Source organism: Eurosta solidaginis, chromosome X (genome assembly GCF_040869045.1).
Source record: "Eurosta solidaginis isolate ZX-2024a chromosome X, ASM4086904v1, whole genome shotgun sequence".
NCBI lineage: Eukaryota > Metazoa > Arthropoda > Insecta > Diptera > Tephritidae > Eurosta > Eurosta solidaginis.
Genome location: NC_090324.1, coordinates 122394871 through 122417919, shown reverse-complemented (window position 1 = coordinate 122417919; position 23049 = coordinate 122394871). Strand labels below are relative to the sequence as shown.

The 23049-nt window shown below is 39.9% G+C and overlaps 1 pseudogene; it reads left to right on the top strand.

Moving 5' to 3' along the window:
- Window positions 1-464: 464 nt before the first annotated feature.
- On the top strand, window positions 465-15156 carry LOC137235110 (uncharacterized; annotated as a pseudogene).
- Window positions 15157-23049: the final 7893 nt, after the last annotated feature.

Genomic DNA, 23049 nt, shown 5'->3' with positions numbered 1-23049 from the left:
AACTGAGTATAAAAATAAGAAGAAGAACACTCAGTCAAATAAGGCGATCACGCAAAACAAAGAAATGCAAAAAATTGTTGTTGGTACAAGCTTAAATACAGATTTGGATGTTGTGCGACGTGACGCCGTGAGGCGAATTGAATGGTTTCATTTATCATCATTTTTGCACACCGTAACCGAAGAAAACATCATAGATTACGTTTCCCTACATGCTGCTCTTGATAAAAGTCAACTAACTTGCTACCAATTGGTCAAAAAAGGCGTTGAGCCAAAAACCCTTAAATGGGTTAATTTCAAGCTTGGCGTTCCTGTTGCAGTTTCTGACACTGTTTTAAAATCAGAACTCTGGCCAGCTAATGTCACAGTACGACCTTTTCGTTCCTTTCGTGCGAACCAGGAGGCCTCCTCATAATGTAGCTGTATCAAGTTCGGCTAAAAAATGCTTAAAAATATATTTTCAAAATATGTGTGGCCTTCGGACCAAATGTTCGGCTGTATACAGGTATAGCTCTGACCTAGATTATGATATATTTGTGTTTGTTGAATCTTGGCTGAATGATAACTTCTTTGATAGCGAAATTTTTGATCTTAATCTTTATGACGTTTTTCGTAAAGACCGTGATCCTGTTAAAACTGGTTGCCTCCGAGGTGGTGGCGTTCTTATTGCTGTTTGGAGGAAATTCCGCGCCGCATTGGTAACACTTACCAACTCGGACACAATCATTGACCAGCTTTGCGTACGTGTGCATGGTTCGTCTGATATATTCTATGTATGCGCCTCGTATATTCCACCGAATAGTGCAGATGGTTTATACTTTGCACATGCTGACAATGTTGTTTCATTAGCATCAAATATTGTTGGTGACAACCATCTTTGTGTCCTCGGGGATTTTAATTTATGCCATTTGAATTGGTCCCGAATTGATAGCACGGGTGCACTTATGGCCACTAATGTCAACTCTTCAGCCGAAATTCACCTTATAGATAATATTTTAAGTACTGAATTAGTTCAAATTAATCATTTCTGTAACGGTTTAAATAGAATTCTAGATTTAGTATTCATTTCTAATAATATTCATTACACTTTGTCGGAATGCATCACACCAATCTCGCAAGCCGATAAACATCACGTTCCTCTTTCTCTGGAGTTGGAATTTTATGAATTTGCCGACGTTGCTCCTGAGGCTGGTATAAAATTTAACTATAGCGCTTGTGACCTATCTACCTTAAATTAAATTTTTTCAAGCATTGATTGGTGCGATGCTTTCTGTGGCAAAGATGTTACATCTTGTTATTCATCTTTTAAAAATAAGGTTTATGAGTTGTGCTTGCAGCATGTTCCTATTTTAAAAATAAAACCATACAAGACACCCTGGCATTTCAAGCGGTTAATGCATTTGAGGAATCTAAAAAACAAATTTGGGAAGCTGTACAAAAAAACTGGGAATGCAGTACACCACTCTAAATTTCAATACTATTTGAAGGAGTTCAACTGTTTGAATAAGTTTCTGTATAGAAACTACATTTTAAGTTTTGAGAAAAATATAGTTTCTAACTCGAAGGCTTTTTGGGGCTTCATAAAATCTAAAAAGGCTTCTTCGACAGTTCCAAATAATGTATTCTACGATAGCACATTTGCTAATAGTGCTGTAGATTCCGCTAATTTATTTCCTGATTTTTTTGCTCCAACTTTGAATCCGATTTGCTCTCTGATTCAAGTTTTCCTTCCACGAAGGATTTTTCTCTTAACTTCAGGTCTCTGCGTGTATACGTTTCGGATGTTATAAACGGCATAAAGAAACTTAAGCCGTCAACTAAGACTGACTCTGACGGCCTCTCAGTCATTTTGCTAAAAAGCTGTCTGTGTTTGGCAATGCCACTCACAATCATTTTCAACAATTCTCTGGCCGCTGGTCTTTTTGTGGATGACTGGAAATTGACAACGGTTTCACCTATATTTCAGAGTGGCAATAAAAACGATGTTCGCAATTATAGACCGATTTCGAAGCTATCTTCGGTGTCCAAACTTTTTGAAATTATTGTCAATGACAAATTGTATTTTGCGTTTAAAAGTTTAATCACTATCAACCAACACGGTTTCGTACCAAATCGCTCAACTGTAAGCAACCTAACAGTGTTTAGTGAATACTGCATTTCTGCTTTTCAGAATAAATTTCAAGTTGATACAATTTATACTGACTTCTCGAAGGCATTCGACAAAGTTTCTCACAGATTACTTTTATTGAAGCTGGCTGCTTTGGGTTTTCACTCTACTTTTTTGATGTGGATTAAGTCTTACTTATCTAAAAGGCGCTGTGTGGTAGATGTTGATAATACCACATCCCGTCCCTTCATTGCATCCTCAGGAGTCCCACAAGGTAGCATTCTAGGACCTCTCCTGTTTATACTTTTTATAAACGACATTGGCTCATGCTTCTCGTTTGCGGAATATCTGCTGTATGCGGATGATCTAAAAGTGTTTGCTGCTATAAATAGTTCTGGCGACTCTGAAAGTCTGCAATCAGACCTTAATAATGTCGAAAACTGGTGTAGTTTAAATCGTTTATCGTTAAACATTAAAAAATGCTTTCATGTGACTTTTTCAAAATCAGTTAATACCCTTCGTACTTGCTATAGTATCGCTAGCTATACATTGCAATCTGTTGAAGAAATCAAAGACCTAGGGGTGTATTTTGACACTAAATTTATTTTCTCTACGCATGTAAACTATGTCATAACTCCATCTTACGCAATGTCTGCGTTCATACGACGTAATTGTTCCGCATTCACCAGTCCCTACACTATGAAGTCACTATATTGTGCCTTTGTCAGGTCGAAGTTGGAGTATGCGGCTGTCATATGGGGACCCTACCAAATTGGCGTGTCTAATCGGCTTGAGCGTGTTCAGAAAGTTTTTTTACGATTTGCTCTTCGAGCCAATGCCTTCATATGAATCTCGATGCCTTTTAATTGATCTAAACTCGCTTGCAAATAGACGATCCATTCTATCTTGCTCATTTGTCATTGGCATAATTTCAGGGACTGTTGATTGTCCATCACTTCTTGATAAAATTCAGTTTAATGTACCATGCAGAAACCTCCGACAGTTTGAACCCTTAAAAATTGGGTTTTCTAGAACTATTTATGGTATAAATGCTCCCATTTCTAGGGCTTGTGCTGATCTGAATATGTTTTTTAACTCCTCAGGTGCTGACTATACATTTCCTTACGCTGCCTTAATTAACAATCTAAGATCTCATTTTTCTTAGGATTAAGTTAATGTAAAAATTTGCATAATATAGTCTGTAAGAATCTATAAATTCAAAGACTCAAATAAATAAATACATAAATACATATATAGTATATATCCCCCACAACCGATTGTTCAGATAAGAAACTTTTCGTAATATATATATATAGTATATATGTATATATTTGCGCAATTTCAGCCCCATTTTAACAGCTAGAAGCTTCAAATTTCACCGAATGCTTACGTATATAGCATATATTGTTGTCTGAAAAAATCATAGAGATCGGTGGTATATATATTATATACTTCATATAAACTGTCATTTTTGCCCCTTTTTTACGGCTAGAGGCTTCAAAATTCATAAAATTTCATCAAATAGTTACGTTTACGTCATATATTTTTGAAATACGTGATTCGTAATCATAGTTTTTACATGCAGACCACAAAAAACGTGAAGCTTTGCATCCTCACACAAAGTACCTACCTATTTTTTATTTTATATTTATATTAAAAATCGTTTAGATATGTTCAAATTTCACCAAATGTTTTCATGTATAGCATATATTGTTGTCTGAAAAAACATAGAGACCCATGGTATATATAGTATATATCTCATACAAACGATTGTTCAGATAAGAAACTTTGCGCAATTTCTGCCCCATTTTAACAGCTAGAAGCTTCAAATTTCACCAAATGCTTACGTATATAGCATATATTGTTGTCTGAAAAAACCATAGAGATCGGTGGTATATATATTATATATCCCAAATAAACTGTCATTTTTGCCCCTTTTTTACGGCTAGAAGCTTCAAAATTCATCAAATAGTTACGTTTATGTCATATATTGTTGAAATACTTTTACACGCAGACCACACAAAACCTGAAACTTTGCATCCTCACACAAAGTACCTACGTAATTTTTATTATACTCAGTTGAGCAGAGCTCACAGAGTATATTAACTTTGATTGGATAACGGTTGGTTGTACAGCTATAAAGGAATCGAGATAGATATAGACTTCCATATATCAAAATCATCAGGATCGAAAAAAAATTTGATTGAGCCATGTCCGTCCGTCCGTCCGTCTGTCCGTCCGTCCGTCTGTCCGTTAACACGATAACTTGAGTAAATTTTGAGGTATCTTGATGAAATTTGGTATGTAGGTTCCTGAGCACTCATCTCAGATCGCTATTTAAAGTGAACAATATCGGACTATAACCACGCCCACTTTTTCGATATCGAAAATTTCGAAAAACCGGAAAAGTGCGATAATTCATTACCAAAGACGGATAAAGCGATGAAACTTGGTAGGTGAGTTGAACTGATGACGCAGAATAGAAAATTAGTAAAATTTTGTACAGTGGGCGTGGCACCGCCTACATTTAAAAGAACGTAATTTAAAACTTTTGCAAGATGTAATTTGGCAGTCGTTGAAGATATCATGATGAAATTTGGCAGAAACATTACTCCTATATATGTATGCTTAATAAAAATTAGCAAAATCGGAGAACGACCACGCCCACTTAAAAAAAAAATTTTTTTTTTAAGTCAAATTTTAACAAAAAATTTAATATCTTTACAGTATAAAAGTAAATTATGTCAACATTCAACTCCAGTAATTATATGGTGCAACAAAATGCAAAAATAAAAGAAAATTTCAAAATGGGCGTGGCTCCGCCCTTTTTCATTTAATTTGTCTAGGATACTTTTAATGCCATAAGTCGACCGTCTGTCCTTCCGCTCGGCCGTTAACACGATAACTTGAGCAAAAATCGATATATCTTTATTAAATTCAGTTCACGTACTTATCTGAGCTCACTTTGTATTGGTATAAAAAATGGCCGAAATCCGACTATGACCACGCCCACTTTTTCGATATCGAAAATTACCAAAATCGAAAAAAATGCCATAATTCTATACCAGATACGAAAAAAGGGATGAAACATGGTATTTGGATTGGTTTATTGACGCAAAATATAACTTTAGAAAAAAACTGTGTAAAATGGGTGTGACACCTACCATATTAAGTAGAATGAAATGAAAAAGTTCTGCAGGGCGAAATAAAAAACCCTTGAAATCTTGGTATGAATACTGTTCGTGGTATTATATATATAAATAAACAGATGATGTTCTGGGTCACACTGGTCCACATTTCGTTCGATATCTGGAAAACGCCTTCACTTATACTACTACCACCGCTCCCTTTAAAAAGCCTCATTAATACCTTCAATTTGATACCTATATCATACAAACACATTCTAGAGTCACCCCTGGTCCCCTTTATGGCGATATATCGAATCGGATCATTTGATACCCATATCGTACAAACATATTCTAGAGTCACCCCTGGTCCACCTTTATGGCGATATCTCGAAAAGGCGACCACCTATAGAACTAAGGCCCACTCCCATTTAAAATACTCATTAGCACCTTTCGTTTGATACCCTTATTGTACAAACGCATTCTAGATTCACCCCTTGTCCACCTTTATGCCGATATCTCGAAAAGGCGACCACCTATACAACTACCACCACTCCTTTTAAAACCCTCATTAATACCTTTAATTTGATACCCATATCGTACAGACACATTCTAGAGTCAACCCTGGTCTACCTTTACGGCGATATCTCGAAAAGGCGTCCACCTATAGAACTAGGCCCCACGCTTATTTCAAATACTCATTAACACCTTTCGTTTGATACCCATATTGTACAAATGCATTCTAGAGTTACCCCTGGTACACCTTTATGCCGATATCTCGAAAAGGCGACCACCTATACAACTACCACCACTCCCTTTTAAAACCCTCATTAATACCTCTAATTTGATACCCATATCGTACAAACACATTCTAGAGTCACCCCTGGTCCACCTTTATGGCAATATCTCGAAAAGGCGTCCACCTATAGAACTAAGCCCCACGCCCTTTTAAAATACTCATTAACACCTTTCGTTTGATACCCTATTGTACAAACGCATTCTAGAGTCACCCCTCGTCCACCTTTATGCCGATATCTCGAAAAGGCGGCCACCTATACAACTACCACGACTCCCTTTTAAAACCCTCATTAATACCTTTAATTTGATACCCATATCGTACAAACACATTCTAGAGTCACCCCTGGTCCACATTTATGGCGATATCTCGAAAAGGCGTCCACCTATAGAACTATTACCCCCGCCATTTTAAAATACTCATTAACACCTTTCGTTTGATACCCATATTGTACAAACGCATTCTAGAGTCACCCCTGGTCCACCTTTATGCCGATATCTCGAAAAGGCGACCACCTATGCAACTACCACCACTCCCTTTTAAAACCCTCATTAATACCTTTCATTTCATACCCATATAGTACAAACACATTCTAGAGTCAGCCCTGGCCCACCTTAATGACGATATCTCGAAAAGGCGTCGACCTATAGAACTAAACCCCACGCCCTTTTGAAATACTCAGTAACACCTTTCGTTTGATACCCATATTGTACAAACGCATTCTAGAGTCACCCCTGGTCCACCTCTATGGCGACATCTCGAAAAGGCGTCCACCTATAGAACTAAGGCCCACTCCCTTTTAAAATGTTCATTAAACCCTTTCATTTGATACCCATATCGTACAAACAAATTCTAGGGTCACCCCTGGTCCACCTTTATGGCGATATCTCGAAACGGCGTACACCTACGGAACTAAGGATCACTCCCTTTTAAAATACTCATTAACACCTTTCATTTGATACCCATATCGTACAAACAAATTCTAGAGTCAACCCTGATCCACCTTTATGGCGATATCCCTAAATGGCGTCCACCTATAGAACTATGGCCCACTCCCTCATAAAATACTCTTTAATACCTTTCGTTTGATACACAAGTCATACAAATACATTCCAGGATTACCATTGGTTCATTTTCCTACATGGTTATTTTCCCTTATGTTGTCACCATAGCTCTCAACTGAGTATGTAATATTCGGTTACACCCGAACTTATTTATATTTTATTTATTTTATATTGTTACGAATATTAGCAAAACTAAGGAGTGCTGCCAGCTCTAAGCCGATCTAAGCAGTGACGTGAATGCACATCAATAATTCAATCATTATGTATCTACATAAACGAATAAATAATTGCGTCTACACATATGTACACATTCCGACGAGCAACATTTACATACAAGGCAGCGAGAGATGAGATGTCACACACAGATGAATTTACTTATACGCTTATGTGTGTGAGGGAGACTGTAAACTACAAACACATGCATATACCTTATCTGAGTTGTCACAAGAGAGAGCAATAATTTGTGCACGTAGTTGTGGCTGGCGATTTTGTAGCCGAAACAACTAGTAACTTCTGGAAATCGAAGAGCCTAGAAGTATGCAGCGTAAACTATAAAAGCGGCGCCAGCGAGTAAGAAGTAATTCAGTTTGATTTGAGTTGTCAAGCAGTTGCGATTAAGACGATATCTAGCGAGCAATAGCAGTATTATTTTGAATAGTATAGTTTCATTGAGCTATCAATCAGTGTGGTTATTAAGCAAGCTATTCGATGCACAGTTGAGTGTATTGTGAAGTACTTTAATAAAGGCCATTTTGCATTATTACAAATTGGAGTTATTTATTCAACAGTTTAGTGATTCGAACTTAGCAGAGGATTGCACATAAGAGGATTTGCAAGTAAATTCGTTACAATTGGTGTCAGAAGAGGAATTGTTGAATAAATTCCAGCAGACAACAAGGACATGGCAAAGTTCAGTGAATTGAAGATCCAGCAACTGAAAAAGGAGTTGGAGAACCGTGGATTAAATACAACTGGCAATAAGATCGAACTTCAAGCACGGCTACGAGAGGTAATTGAATCGCAAGGAATTGATGTGGACGAGTTTGTCTTTTATCCTGATTGGGACGAGACAACAACAAAAATTGAAGAGAAAAACGAAACATCCCAGACAGTTACGAGCACAGACTTGAACATGATATTGGCTGCAATAACTGCTCAAACATCGACAGTAACATCCAAGATGGAAGCACAGGAGGCACGCATTTCAGAAATGTCGTCACAAATGTCATCTCAACTGGAATCGCAGGAGACACGCATAACATCGAAGATTGAAGCACAAGAAACGCGTATGTCAGAAATGTCGACACAGATTACATCCAAGATGGAAACTCAACTGGAAGAGCAAAAGACATATATGACATCTCAGTTCGCTGAGCAGTTGAAAGCACAGGAGGCCCGCATATCCTCGCAGCTGGAGGCACAGGAGATAAGGGTAACATCAAAGCTGGAAGCACAGGATACAAAAATTGTGCAGCTCGAGGACAAAATTGATGCCGAGATAGAAGCTTTGAGAGGTCGTATACAGGAGTTGCAAATGAATCGCCCAGCTGTTTCAGCAAGCAATACAAAGGTAAAAACACCATCCTTTGACGGTTCTGTTCCTTTCCAGGTCTTTAAGCTACTGTTTGAGAAGACCGCAGCAGTGAACAACTGGAATGCGGAAGATAAAGTTGCTGCAATGTTCGTGGCATTGAAGGGGCCAGCAGCGGAAATTCTACAGACGATTCCCGAAGTAGAGCGGAACAATTATGAAGCATTGATGGCTGCTGTAGAACGACGTTATGGAAGCGAGCATAGAAAACAGATATTCCAAATTGAGTTGCAAAACCGCTACCAAAAAGCGAATGAGACATTGCAGGAGTTTGCTTCAGATATTGAAAGATTGGCTCATCTTGCAAATGCGGACGCACCCGTGGAATACACGGAAAGAGTTAAGATTCAAAGCTTTATAAATGGCATACGGGACGTCGAAACGAAGCGAGCCACATACGCGAACCCAAAGCAAACATTTTCTGAAACGGTGTCCCATGCATTGACTCAGGAAACGGCGTCATTATTGAGTAAACCAGCATACAAAAGCTCATCGTGTGGAAGTAGAAAGACCAGATTGGGTAGACACTATTTTGGAAGCACTGAAGGGATCACAACAGAAGAATGCCGCAGTTATTAAATGTTTCAAGTGCGGCAACCCAGGTCACATTGTACGTCATTGCGATCTTGGTCCTAATAGTTCCAACAATGTGGGTGGCCGTAAACGCAAAGCTGGCGGAAATGAGCAAGAGCGTGTCGAATGTAAAGAACGAAAACTTGCCCCGGCTATTGAATGTCCTGTGATATCTGTGTCGCAAATTGGAAGGAAATCAAGCAGTCTTACCGTCAGAGGGAATGTGGATGGTAAAGAGCGTGTACTGACTGTAGATACGGGGGCATCTCATTCCTTGATTCGATCTGATTTGGTCTACAGGAGAGTAAAGTCATTACCTGGAGCAAGGTTGCGTACGGTCACAGGCGAGTATAAACAAATCCAAGGCGAAGTGGTTTGTGAGGTATTAATTGGAAAAGTCATGGTTCTACACAAATTCGTTGTGGCGGAGATCGTTGATGAAGTCATATTGGGAGTGGACTTCTTGGTTGACCATGACATCAGGATCGATATGCGGAGAAAAATTATGCGCTATAAGAACCAGGACATACCACTTAACTGTAGTTTGGAAAAAGGGTTCAGCAGTAATCGGGTACTGGTGGAAAAGACTCGACAAAGACCACGAAAGTCGAAGGCAAAGGTTGATAGATCGAATGGGCCAAATAAATCAAAATCAAAAGTACCTGCGAGAGAAACACTGGCATTGACAAAACCTAAAAGACGCAGGAAAATGAAGCAACGAATTTTCGAGAAGGAATGCGAGGGTAGTTTCAATCCAGAGCGCACTACTCTGGGGAAACGTGGGAACGATACTGATTATGCAAAGCAAATCCGTCCAGCGCAAGCTCTACGAAGTAGTTCATCGGCCAAACAACAGAGTGTAAAGGAACGAACCAGGGTATTGAGTGGTACGATGAAACACAGGTACCATGAGAACAATAATTCGAAAAGGTTCTTGGCGGGAGATTTGGTACTGTTATACAACCCTCACCGGCGGAAAGTTGTTCCATCCAAATTTCGGTGCAGTTGGGAAGGCCCATACAAGATTGTGAAGAAACTCAGTGATACCATCTACCGCATACAAAGCATTGAGAAACCACGGAGTAGAAGAGTGGTACATTTGGCGATGCTAGCAGCGTTTAGATCGAGAGATTTGTCTGATCGGGACGATCAGACTTAGGTGGAGGGCAGTGTTACGAATATTAGCAAAACTAAGGAGTGCTGCCAGCTCTAAGCCGATCTAAGCAGTGACGTGAATGCACATCAATAATTCAATCATTATGTATCTACATAAACGAATAAATAATTGCGTCTACACATATGTACACATTCCGACGAGCAACATTTACATACAAGGCAGCGAGAGATGAGATGTCACACACAGATGAATTTACTTATACGCTTATGTGTGTGAGGGAGACTGTAAACTACAAACACATGCATATACCTTATCTGAGTTGTCACAAGAGAGAGCAATAATTTGTGCACGTAGTTGTGGCTGGCGATTTTGTAGCCGAAACAACTAGTAACTTCTGGAAATCGAAGAGCCTAGAAGTATGCAGCGTAAACTATAAAAGCGGCGCCAGCGAGTAAGAAGTAATTCAGTTTGATTTGAGTTGTCAAGCAGTTGCGATTAAGACGATATCTAGCGAGCAATAGCAGTATTATTTTGAATAGTATAGTTTCATTGAGCTATCAATCAGTGTGGTTATTAAGCAAGCTATTCGTTGCACAGTTGAGTGTATTGTGAAGTACTTTAATAAAGGCCATTTTGCATTATTACAAATTGGAGTTATTTATTCAACAGTTCAGTGATTCGAACTTAGCAGAGGATTGCAAATAAGAGGATTTGCAAGTAAATTCGTTACAATATTTATATTTATCTTAAAAATCGTTTAGGTATGTAGATCTGTTCACTATATATTTCTTATCCTATACATCCGATTATTTGAAGATTACGAAGGGGGTAAGATTATTGTTCAGCCCCATTCATGAAAGGTATGAAGCCTTCGGCACAGCCCAAGACAGTCCCGTCCTTACTTGTTTTTTATTCTTTTTATCAACGACATTAGTAGTTGCTTCGCGATCGCCAAGTGTTTGCTTTACGCTGATGACCTAAAGCTATTCTCGGCAATTAAGGGGCCAGCTGATGCCTCAAGATTACAAAATGACATTAACAAACTCTATCGCTGGTGCGAGGAATCTCATCTGTCCTTGAACCCCGCCAAATGTTTCCACATAACTTATGCGAAACAACTAGTACACTACATACGATTCACAGAATTTCAAATTGTAAGCTTCAGTGTGTTAATGAGATTAAAGATCTTGGTATTATCTTTGATAGTAAGTTCTCGTTTAACAATCACGTAAACTATATAACTGCTAAATCATATTCTATGCTTGGTTTCGTTAGGCGTAATACTATAAAATTCTCAGATCCGTATACGATCAAGTTATTATTCACGGCCTTTGTTGGGTCGCGTTTGGAATATGCAGTTTTTATTTGGAGGCCAAGCCAGCAGACAGCTGTAAAGAGAATAGAGCGTATACAGAAGATCTGTCTTAAATATGCTCTTCGACCTTTAAACTTCTCTGAACCTATGCCTCCTTATTCTTCTCGTCTCTTGCTATTACAACTTATGTCCTTGTTGGATCGTAGATCTATTATCTGCTTAAGTTTCGCTTATAACATTATTAATGGGTTTATTGACTGCCCGTACATGCTGGAGCGGTTTCGATTTAATGTTCCTCAACATTCTCTCCGAAATTTCTATCCCTTTTATGGTGATAATCTTAAAACTAATTATGCCTGTAATGCTCCTATTGCCCGTGCTATGCGTGGGTTTAACTCACTGAGCGTTACGGATTTTCACTACCAAGGTTTACATTTTTAATTATTTTAAACTCTGCGTTTTAAGTTCTCCGGTCCATATATGTATATAAGTTTCATTAATTTAATTTATTAATTATTTAATTAATTTAAGAACTATTTAATATTTGCAAATAAATGAAATTAAATGAAATGAAAATACTCTTTAATACCTTTCATTTGATACCCATGCCATACAAACACGTTCCAGTGTTACCCTAAGTCCATTTTCGTACATGGTGATTTTCCCTTATTTGACAAAGGATGAAGGAATATCGTTCCAAAAACCTTGGTCAACAATTTGGTCGATATTTCCCAAACGTATGTGATATGGAATTAAAGCCACTTATAACATCTACGAAACCCTACGAAACCAACGCATCTAAGCTCTCAGCTGAGTATGTAATGTTCGGTTACACCCGAACTTAGGCTTCCTTACTTGTTAATTCTGAAATTTTATGTGATTCTTATGAGATCTTCAGAAAAGACCGGCCGGGCAGAATTGGTGGAGGAGTCTTGATTGCAGTTCACACTAGGTTTTCTGCGGAGGTGGTGCATTTCGCTAACTCTGACGATGTCGAAGTGCTTTGCATACGTGTAAATCTGTTTTCAATGTATATATATATTGTAACAAGTTACATTCCGCCACAATCTGTTATTTCCTTATATTTGAAGCATTCGTCCATAGATAAATCAGTGGTTTCTATGACCAGGTCTTCGGATTCTGTCGTATTGCTTGGTGACTTTAATCTGCCTTGGGTGTCTTGGAGTCGCATGGGTGGTTTGCTGGTTCCTGCATCTTCCCTTGCTATATTCTACAAGTTTTTAAACGACCTAGCCGATCCCGGACTTTATCAATTGAGCAATGTTCATAACAAATTTGGTAAATATTTGGACTTGATATTTGTAGATGACACGTCGAGGTGTTCTGTAAATATATGTGATCCGTTTGCTTTCCCTGATGATATCTATCATCCTGCTCTTATTTATTCGAATCTCAAAATCTTCTAAAGCATAGCTCCAAAATTGCGTGTGTGACTCCTCGCCGGTTTCTATTCAGGAAAGCCAATAGGTCCGAGCTAGTCAGCGAGATTTCAAAAATTACCTGGCCTGAGTACAAGGGGGATATTTGAGTGAGTGTATCTCACTTTAGCATGTGCTTAACCATATTTTTCACAAATGCATACCTTTATCGGACACCTCGACAGCTACATCAACTGCTTGGTGCACGTTCCTTCAAGCGATACAAACTATCTTGTACAAAAACTGTCTATGCTGCTTAATCTATTTTATGTCACAAATATAACACCTTAAAGAGCAGTTGCTATAAAGAGTGTATTAGTAGGATTAGGAGTCAAATTTTTTGTAACTCTAAGGCATTTGCAGTTTCGTTAACTCGAAAAGAAAGACTAAAAGGTTTTCTTCTACAATGAAGCTTGACGAGCATACTTCGAACAATAATGCCATAATTGCTAATATGTTTCAAATCTATATGTTTTCAAATCTAACTATTCGAATTCATCCGATTTGGTGCCGTCAGATTATACATTTGGTTTGTCCCAACTGAATTCGGCATTAGTTACTTTTATTAGTGCTGAGGATTTTCTTTGGCATCTGGATAATCTAATGCGAAAGTGATGTTATTTACACAGATTTTAGTAAGGAGTTTGATAAAGTCTCCTATTCTCTACTCTTAAACAACTTCGACCGGTTAGGCTTTTCTCATTTACTTGTCTCTTCGTGTTTTTAACGACAGCATGTCTCCAAACTGGCTTGAATGAGTGGCAGCGTGTATATGTGTCTATGTGTTTATGGGCCGATTTCACCAACTCAACTTAGGCTAAAACTTAGTTGTGACTTAAGTTAGTCCAGATTTGCGGCTTAGTTTTCTTCGGTTTCACTAACTTAGTTACTTAACGAAATTGACATACAACAACCCTATCAGCTGTTTTATACATAGTAATATTTTTTGCTACTCTTTAATTTCACGCAACCCAATCCATTTGAAATATTGTCAGTTACGGCTGTCAGCTGTGTATTGGCGACTTTTAATAAATTTATAATAAAAATCATAACATCTCATATACGGGTGTAAGCGGATTTGGTAGTTATTTAATGTATGAGAGTGGTACAAGTGGTCTGCTACCTGCAAGCTTTCTGAATTCAATTGGCGCTAACACTGAGGCGACACTTGAGCACATGCATTCAGGTAATGTGCCACAGAAGCAAGCAATGCAAGAGCAACTGCAACGTTGTATCTCGGTAAATTTATATTCGGTGCTGCGAGAATGCTATCAAGGGAAGGATCAGCAGGTGCCCGAGGCCGCAACTGAGCCAAGTACACCCATTGAAGAAAGAGAGCCAAGCAGTAAAAGGCAGAAACTAAGCGAAGATGATGCGGGTAAGTAACATTGAATAAACGATTAGACAGGCTTGATCTGCATAAAAATATTGCCAAAAACTCACTTGGAGAATTCTCCAAAGCCTTTCTGGTCTTGTTTACAGAACGACCTAAATTTGTATGCTCAAAATCCTCGGACAGGTTTTCGCCATTGCAGCACAATAAAACCTTGCTAGCTGTAATAACTTAACTCTTTTTTCTGCAGCAACTTCGGGTGCAACATCAAGCACTCTTACAACAACAGCAGCGTCCCCTAATAGCGGCAGCACCGGCGATTATAGCGAAACAAATAACCCATCTGCAACAGTTCCAGCAGCGCCGGCGCAGAAATGGCAGATAGAAAACCGGCGTGCATGTGAGTTAATGCGCGTCAAGTTCGATGCACTTGTCATAGCAGCAAAGGAACACCCAAGTAACATCGTGCAAGCTTTATTACGCTTTGTAAAACCTTCACGCCCAATAGTGTTGGACAGTCTTAGCAAGGAATTGTTAATGGACTTGTATGTAGAGCTGAAAACCAACTCTAATGTCACAAATTTTCATTTGACTTGAAATTGGCTACGTTACTATCAAATATTGCCCAATCGCACACATCCTGAAGTAAATATGAATGGTAATAGTGGTTACCTCTTGACTGGTTATACCATAGGCTAATATTCTTAGTTTATTTAGAATGTGTAAACAATTATATTCAAATTAATAATATATCGGACGAATATATACCACGGTTTTAAGTTGACTTTTGCTGTAATTCTTTTTAAATTGGTTTTACTTCCTTTAATTAGAAATAAAATCCACATTCACACCGTTTGGGTGCACCCTTTTCCAGCCACATCCAATACATAGCGATTACCCTTACCTAAAAAGAATGGTTGCAAAAAACTAAATACAAAGCATAGTTGGTTGCTCTTTAGTGCCAGGCCCACGTTTTATGATTGTATCGAGTAGCCACGTTTTATGATTGTATCGAGTAGCAAGGGATTTGAGGATTTTATTACGGCTCTGGATTTTCGGAACAATTGCGGCTGCGTGCTCACCAAAATGTAGATCCAGATCAAACGTCACACCCAAGATTTTGGGGTGTAGGACAGTCGGTAGCGTAGTGCCATCGACGTGGATGTTTAAAATGGTCGACATTTGGGACGTCCATGTTGTAAATAAGGTCGCGGAAGATTTAGTCGGTGATAGTGCCAGGTTTCGCGAGGCGAAAAAACTTGAGAGATCAGGGAGCTAGCCGTTTATTTTATTGCATAGCTCATCGATCTGTGGGCCTGGGCCTGTGGCCATTATTGTGCAGTCATCGGCGTAGGAAACGATTGTGACTCCTTCCGGTGGTGAAGGTAGCTTAGCTTTGGCACCCCTTGTTTAATTCTTCTTGGTTTTGATTCGTTTCTAAATTGCACCGATGCCTGCCGACCACCCAAATAATTTGTGGTCCACCTTTTAAGACATGGGGGAAGTGTAGACCCTTCCAGGTCGAGCCATGGTTGACCGTATCAAAAGCTTTTGATAGGTCTAGCGCTACGAGTACTGTTCTATGGTGGGGGTTTTGATTTAGACCGCAATTTATCTGGGTGCTAATGGCATTTAGCGCGGTGGTAGTGCTATGGAGTTTTCTCAAGTATGGCTCATGACAGGCTAGCTGAAAATTTGCCTGGAAATAGGGGAGCAAAATGGCTTCAAGCGTCTTTCCTACTGGCGATAGGAGAGATATCGGACGATACGACTCTATGTTAGTTGGTTTCCCAGGCTTTAGTAGCGGGACCACCTTGGCCATTTTCCACTTTTCGGGTATGACAAAGGTGGAAAGAGACAGGTTAAAGGCATGCGCTAAATATTTGAAACCCTCTTTCCCTAGGCTTTTAAGCATCGGCATGGCTATGCCGCCTGGGCCCACTGCGTTAGGTGGTTTAGCATGACCGATGGCATCCTTAACCTCTTTGGTGGTGATGGTAATTGGGGACGCTCTGAATTTATGTTTATGTGCGCGTTTGTTGGCCCGCCGTCTAACTTTGTCAACCGTAGAATGCTCACGCATTTTTTCGCTTTCGATAGCACTTCAACTCCAAAGGCGATGGAAATTTTGTCATTGTGCTTAGACGGATTCGATAGGGACTTTACGGTGGACCAAAGCTACCCACACCAGCAGAGAGGTTACAAGCACTTAAATGCTCCTCCAATTTCGCCAGCGTGTTCATCCACAAGCAATCTGATGCGTTGTTTTATATCCCTTATTTAGGGGTCGCCTGGGTCGAGCTGTCTTATAAGGTCACGTTCTCTCGCTAAATTTGCGGCCTCCACCGGGAAGTGGGCCGAATTTCGGGAATTCTCCCGGCGGGAATGAAACGTGCCGAGGCGGATTCAATGACCTTGCGGAAATCACGCTCCCCTTGGCGGGAATCAGTCGGGATAGGGAGGGCAGCAAAGAGGTTGCCTGTTAAAAATATTTGTATTCCTCCCACTTTCCTTTTTTAAAGTTTATGAAAGTGCGTTTTTCTGGAACGATGAAGTCGGCGGTACGCTCGAACGAAATAAGTATGGGCAGGTGGTCGGATGCCAATGTTACCATCGGATGTCAGTTGATGCAGTTAACGAGTTCTGCGCTCACAATTGAGATATCCGGCGAACTGTGACAGCTTGCTACCATACGTGTGGGGGCGTCTCCGTTTATTGTGCAGAACGTCGTTTCTTTTATTTGATCTGCCAACATCTCACCCCTACTGTCCGCCCGCAAATTTGAGTGCCATAGATCGTTATGGGCATTAAAGTCGCCTAAGATAATGCGATTGTTGCCAGTGGGTAAGGCTCTGATATTAGGGCGGTATCCACTGGGGCAACAGGTGGCAGGACGGATGTCGATGTTGATGATTTCTAGGTTTGCATCGCCTGACCGGACAGATAATCCTTGACGTTCTAAGACACTGTCCCTGCGGTCGATGTCGGGATCAAATATATGATATTGCACAGTGTGGTGTATGATAAACGCGAGGCCGCCTCCATTTCCGATCTCGCGATCTTTTCTGTGGACATTATACCCAGAACAGGTTTGCAGTGCAGATCTTGCTGTGAGTTTAGTCTCTTGAATCGCAGCAATGCCTCTTCATGAAATCGACTATCTCCGTGATCTTCCCAGTTAGTCCATTACAGTTTTACTGCAGAATTCTGAAGTGCATGGGGGGGGACGTCGCCACTCTGGGAGTAAGTGACGGGTAACTACACCTGCGTTGAGGAAGGCCAGGACGCAACTGCTGTTGTGGCCCGGGGCCTGGGCGTCCTTCGGCAAGCATTGGGGTACCCGGTAGATTGGGGTTTGCGCGCAAACATATGGTGGAGGGGGCGCTAAGGCGTAGACTACGGAACGCCCTTGGACGTGAACAACAAGTAGCCACCAAAGATTTTTAAATATAATCAACATAAATTAATTACAGTGTTTATAAAGTATTAAATTATTATTATTTATATTAATAATATAATGCCAATTGTTGTTTGTTGGCTAAACTGAAAGCAGCTCTCGTCAAATGTACGTTTTCTATTCCATTTGTTGTTTACTTGTAAGCAATTTTATTCGTTTTATATTTACTAAATATCTCACCATGTTTTCATTTGTTGGTTTTGTGAATTTATTTGGTTGCTTAATAATTTATTTGGTTCTTAATAAAAATAGATTTGCATTTATTTAAAAGTAATAAGTTTAGACAGGAGCTTTCTCAACCAATTTTGACCAATGACCGCATTAGCAGGGCTTTAATGTACCTTTTTGCAGCCACATCCATTGCACATAAGTTTGATCTTCTTCGCCTGGAAATAATATAAAATAAATGTTTAGTATGTTAAAAAAATAGTTTTTGTTCGCTGGTGCTATTTATTCTTCACTCACAGATGCAACATTTTGGTGAGCACGCAGCCGCAATTGTTCCGAAAATCCAGAGCCGTAATAAAATCCCCAAATCCCTTGCTGGCAGTACCTGGGGAAAAGATAAAGAAACGCTCATTAATACATACAAAGCAATTGGCCAGCCTTTTACGTGCTACGCGTCACCCATATGGTCGCCAAGCCTAAAAATTACCCATTGGAAGAAGCTACAGGCCTGCGAAAATACTGCACTCAGAACCGCCACGAGCTGTCTTCTTATGTCCCCAGAACACTATCTACATAATGAGGCGAGAATACTCACCATCAGGGAGAGAAATAAGATGCTAACCAAACAGTTCCTGTTGAATACCCAGAAACCTGGGCATCCCAACAGACATCTTATTGATGAGCCAACACCGCCCAGGAGCTTAAGGAGTCATCTCCGTAAGCATTTTGAGGAAATACGGCACCTGAGAACTCAGCCGTATGAATGAGGGTTATTAAAGGCGTTGGTTCCAAGAGGGGGAAGAAGACGGGGGCCGAGCATCAGCAACCGCATTGCTACCAACTCAACTACGGAGATTGTAGTCATGAGTAGAAGCGGCCGTATGAGCTGGTGGCGCCGTGGGGCGTGGCTTGTTGAGCAGCAGAGCTGCTGAAAGGTAGTGAGGGCGCTGAGGCGTAGACTACGGGGCGCCCTTAGGGTTCGATACCTTCCCGGAGCAGGAGAGTATGGCGCAGTCCCGCTGCATGTAACAATCTAGTTGAGGGGTCGACCGCTAATACGCGTCCAAAAATATCGAAAGAGGTGTCAAACGACGCGTCTTGACATCAGTATTAACAATCCGAAGGCGGAAGAATTTTAACTCGTTCAAAAGATATTAACGAAAAACAGAAAAATTTCCCGCGGGTCCCTCCAAAACCGGGGGTGGGATCCATCGTATTTTTGCGCATAGCACTCCTCTGCATTGGCGGCCTTTGGCCGCGCTTATAAAAAATTACCCTGGGTGGGTCCAACACCGGTTTGTAGACCAAAACTATATCCGTGCAAAACACTTATGTTCACAATTTTTTTTGTGGGTTCGCAACATTACAACAACCACATGAAAATCACCCACTTCAACTGCAAATATCTCAGAACTGAGATACAATTTTTATTTTCCGCCTTCGGATTATTATTTTGGAGATTAGTCGCGTCTTTTGATACCTCTCTCGATATAGCGAATTAGCAGTCGACCCTCAACTAAACTTTTACCCCGCTGCAAGGATCTGCTGGCAGGATGACAATTTGTGGTAGGGAATCAACAAATTAAATGGGATTAGACTGAAATGAAGCCGGACAGAACCGGCTGCCTTGGGAAGCGCTTATAAATTAATATAGAGATATTGCTTTCCAATTACTATTCACGCATATTCACCTGGGGAATTGATTTTAACATGGGTGCAGTCCAGTGCCTCAATTACACGCAGAAAATTTGCCTTTTCTTTAAAAGCAGCCTGTGTTCCAAGCGCTCCTGTTCCGTTTGAGGAAATTTCACAAAATCTGGTTGCAAGGATGCTAGATGGTAGGAAACTAACGTAATTGCACGTGAGGCACTTGCTTTTGAAACTCCAGAAAGGTCTGCCACAATTTGCTGAAAAGATCCTGAAGCATAGAACCGGAGTGCGATGAAAAATATTTGATGTGGCTGCATTGCGTTTTTGCTGTAAACGAAGAAGTAATTTAGGGCAACATTTATAAAATATGATGTAAACTTACCGTGCTCCAAGATAAATTTTGTCTTTTATTAAAGAAAAAACAAACCAAGCAGCATCTTTGCACATACGAAATCGTTCGCAAAAGTCAACATCGTCATAATAATGAAAAAAGCCAGGACGCTCTTAAATTTTTATTACCTGCAGATCTTCAAAATTGGAATCACTTTCATCAGAATCTCGAAGATCCATTAAACGTTGTATTCCACCGAGAATACAAATAAGCCACTTCTGAGAAATTGCAGATGTCAACAATAGCGGGGTTGCTATATTTGCATAATGCAATAAGTATCAATACTGCCAATTAAATCGACTCAAAATTTGTACTACAGCAACACTGTTGAAAGTCGAGAAGAAGCCAGCTAACAGGTAGGCTAATTTTCGACTTAGCTAAACATTGGTGATTAAACAGAAAAATTAAAAAATATGACTTAACTAAGTTAAGTCGAGTTGGTGAAACCGGGCCTATGTGTTTGTGTCCAGGTCCGTGCCTTAGCCGCAATGTTGCCATTAACCTAATAAAATCGCGTATTGACAACATTGTAGCTATAGTGAACACCACGTTGCAGCGGAAATAAGATGTTGTGCGTTGGCTTCAGGTCGTTAGCAGCAGTCACTATGTTGCTAAGAGCCTAGCAGCATTGACGAATGCCATGTACCTATGTGTTTGTTTTGTTCTGGTGTGTATTTGTGCAAGGCTATGAGCGTGTGAATGCATCAGTGTGAGGGGTCAAGGCACGAACCAAATGTATCTGTGTAGGTATTCGTTTTGTGGAGCGGTAAGCGTGTGAATGTATGAGTGCATGATTGTATGGATGGAAAATACGGGAAAGCCGAAAATAAAGTTTGGCATGTAATGGTAAAAATTGTCCTTTTCTGGGTAACGTTCCTTACCACGGCGGTGGCTATAAGAAGGGAAAAAATGAGTCAACGGGGCAAAGTCTTGTTTCAACAATGACCAGCGCAAGTGAGCAGTGAAAAATTACAAGTGAAGTGCGCGTTTCCAACCGTAAATAACAAAGTGCATAGTCTCTAGTAGTGCGCGAATTAGCCCGTTTTCTAAAGAAAATTGGGCGCGTCGAAAAGTCTCCGCGGTACCTGCAGTTGTCAAAAAATTTCAATTTACAAGAGCTAAGATATTATACTTTTTTTAGGCATGCTTGACGGGAGCTGGGGCTTCAACCTTGCCTATATCCAGAGCAAGCCAAAAGAAAACTTGCATCGACATATGCATCCCTGCATACAAATATATGTATGTAGATGAATATGTGACTATGCAGACAAGAAATCCGTAGGCAATTATGTATATGTACATAGATACGCTTTTACTTTTGAATTTCCAAATAGATTTTCTTTTGTATTTAATTTCAGCGCACAATTGATTTTTCTTTGGGAAAGACCCACTGGGCACGTACATTGGCGGCATACCGCCCAAAAAAATACATTTTACTTGGCGAAATACCGCCCGGCAACAACTACCACGCACTGCACTACATTTTTAATTTGGTGGCGCACACCACAACAACAACCACTACAGCACCTTTTTTTATTGGCAATATACGGCCGCAACAATCACAACAGCATCTTTTTTATATTGGCGACATACCGCCCAACAACAACTGCATCATCTTTTAAACCGGCGGCACAGCACGCCCACAACAACACCACCCGTATGCTCACTTAGACGGCGCAAAACACGCACAACAACCACATATATTGTTTTATCGGCGGCGCAACGCCAATTACGAGTAAGACCCCCTTTTTTTCTATTAGCAATTACAATTCCCACCTACGGCCACACTTAATTGGTATTGCAACCAGTAAAAGGTATAAAAGAAAACATCAGCAACAACCACAACAAATTTTGGCAGCAACATTTTTTCCGACGGCACACCACTCTACAAAAACTACACATATTTGCTTTCCGAAGGCACCAACGTCTACAACAACACCACATTTTTTTTCATCGGCGGCGCAACGCCGACCACATCAACAATTGCTACGGATATTCATTGCTGGCAACCGCAACTTCCACCTGCGACAGAGACGGCGGTAACAACAACGTTACCTAGAAGCCTAAAGGCGGTATTGGCGGAGGTCATTTCCAACAACCAACCCACACTACAACGGCAGCAGCAGAAAATCATCGAAGCTTAACTTTAACAGTCTTTTTCTTGCACCTTTTGCATTTTTTTGCATATCGTTTATATATGTATCTATTCATATGTATATTCCTTTTTTTATGTAGATTTTTGGTAGGAAAAAAAACTAAGGGCAGGGATCAAATTGTCTTTATATTTGCGCTTGTTAGTGGGAAAATTGTGCTAAGGTCTAAATAATATTTCACTTGGTTTTTTTTGAAATATTTTTATAAATTCTTTTATTTCACTCTGCTCTTGTTTTTAAATTTCTTTGATTAATTTTTCTTTTGCAATTTTCCTCTCTTTTGACATTTATTTGGATTCCTTTATTTTTGGTTCTTTGTGTTTCTTTTGTGGATAGTTACTATATTCAAAGTACACCGAGCTTTATCGGTGTGCTCTGCCTATAGTTCTACTTCCGCGCATGCTTTTTTTGTTCCTTTTCGGTTAGACCGCGACTAACTCGAAATTATGGAACTGTGAACATTCCTTTTTTTATTGCATCTGCACAGATTACATTTGCACATATTTGCCAGAAAGCTTCCGGCAAACTTACCCTTATCTTTCCCGCATTTAATATTGGGGGCTTGCTTATAAGCAGCCACATTATATCCTTTTTTATCTTGATATTATTTTTTTTTTGATTTTTACACACGTTTGTTTTTTTTTTTTTTGACATTGTCATCACGCTACAAATTTATTACTACCTCATGTACGCTCATTATCCAAGATCGTAAGCGATCGATCTTGATCAATGTTTGAGCGTGGTCATACGTACATATGTATGTTTGAGTTTTT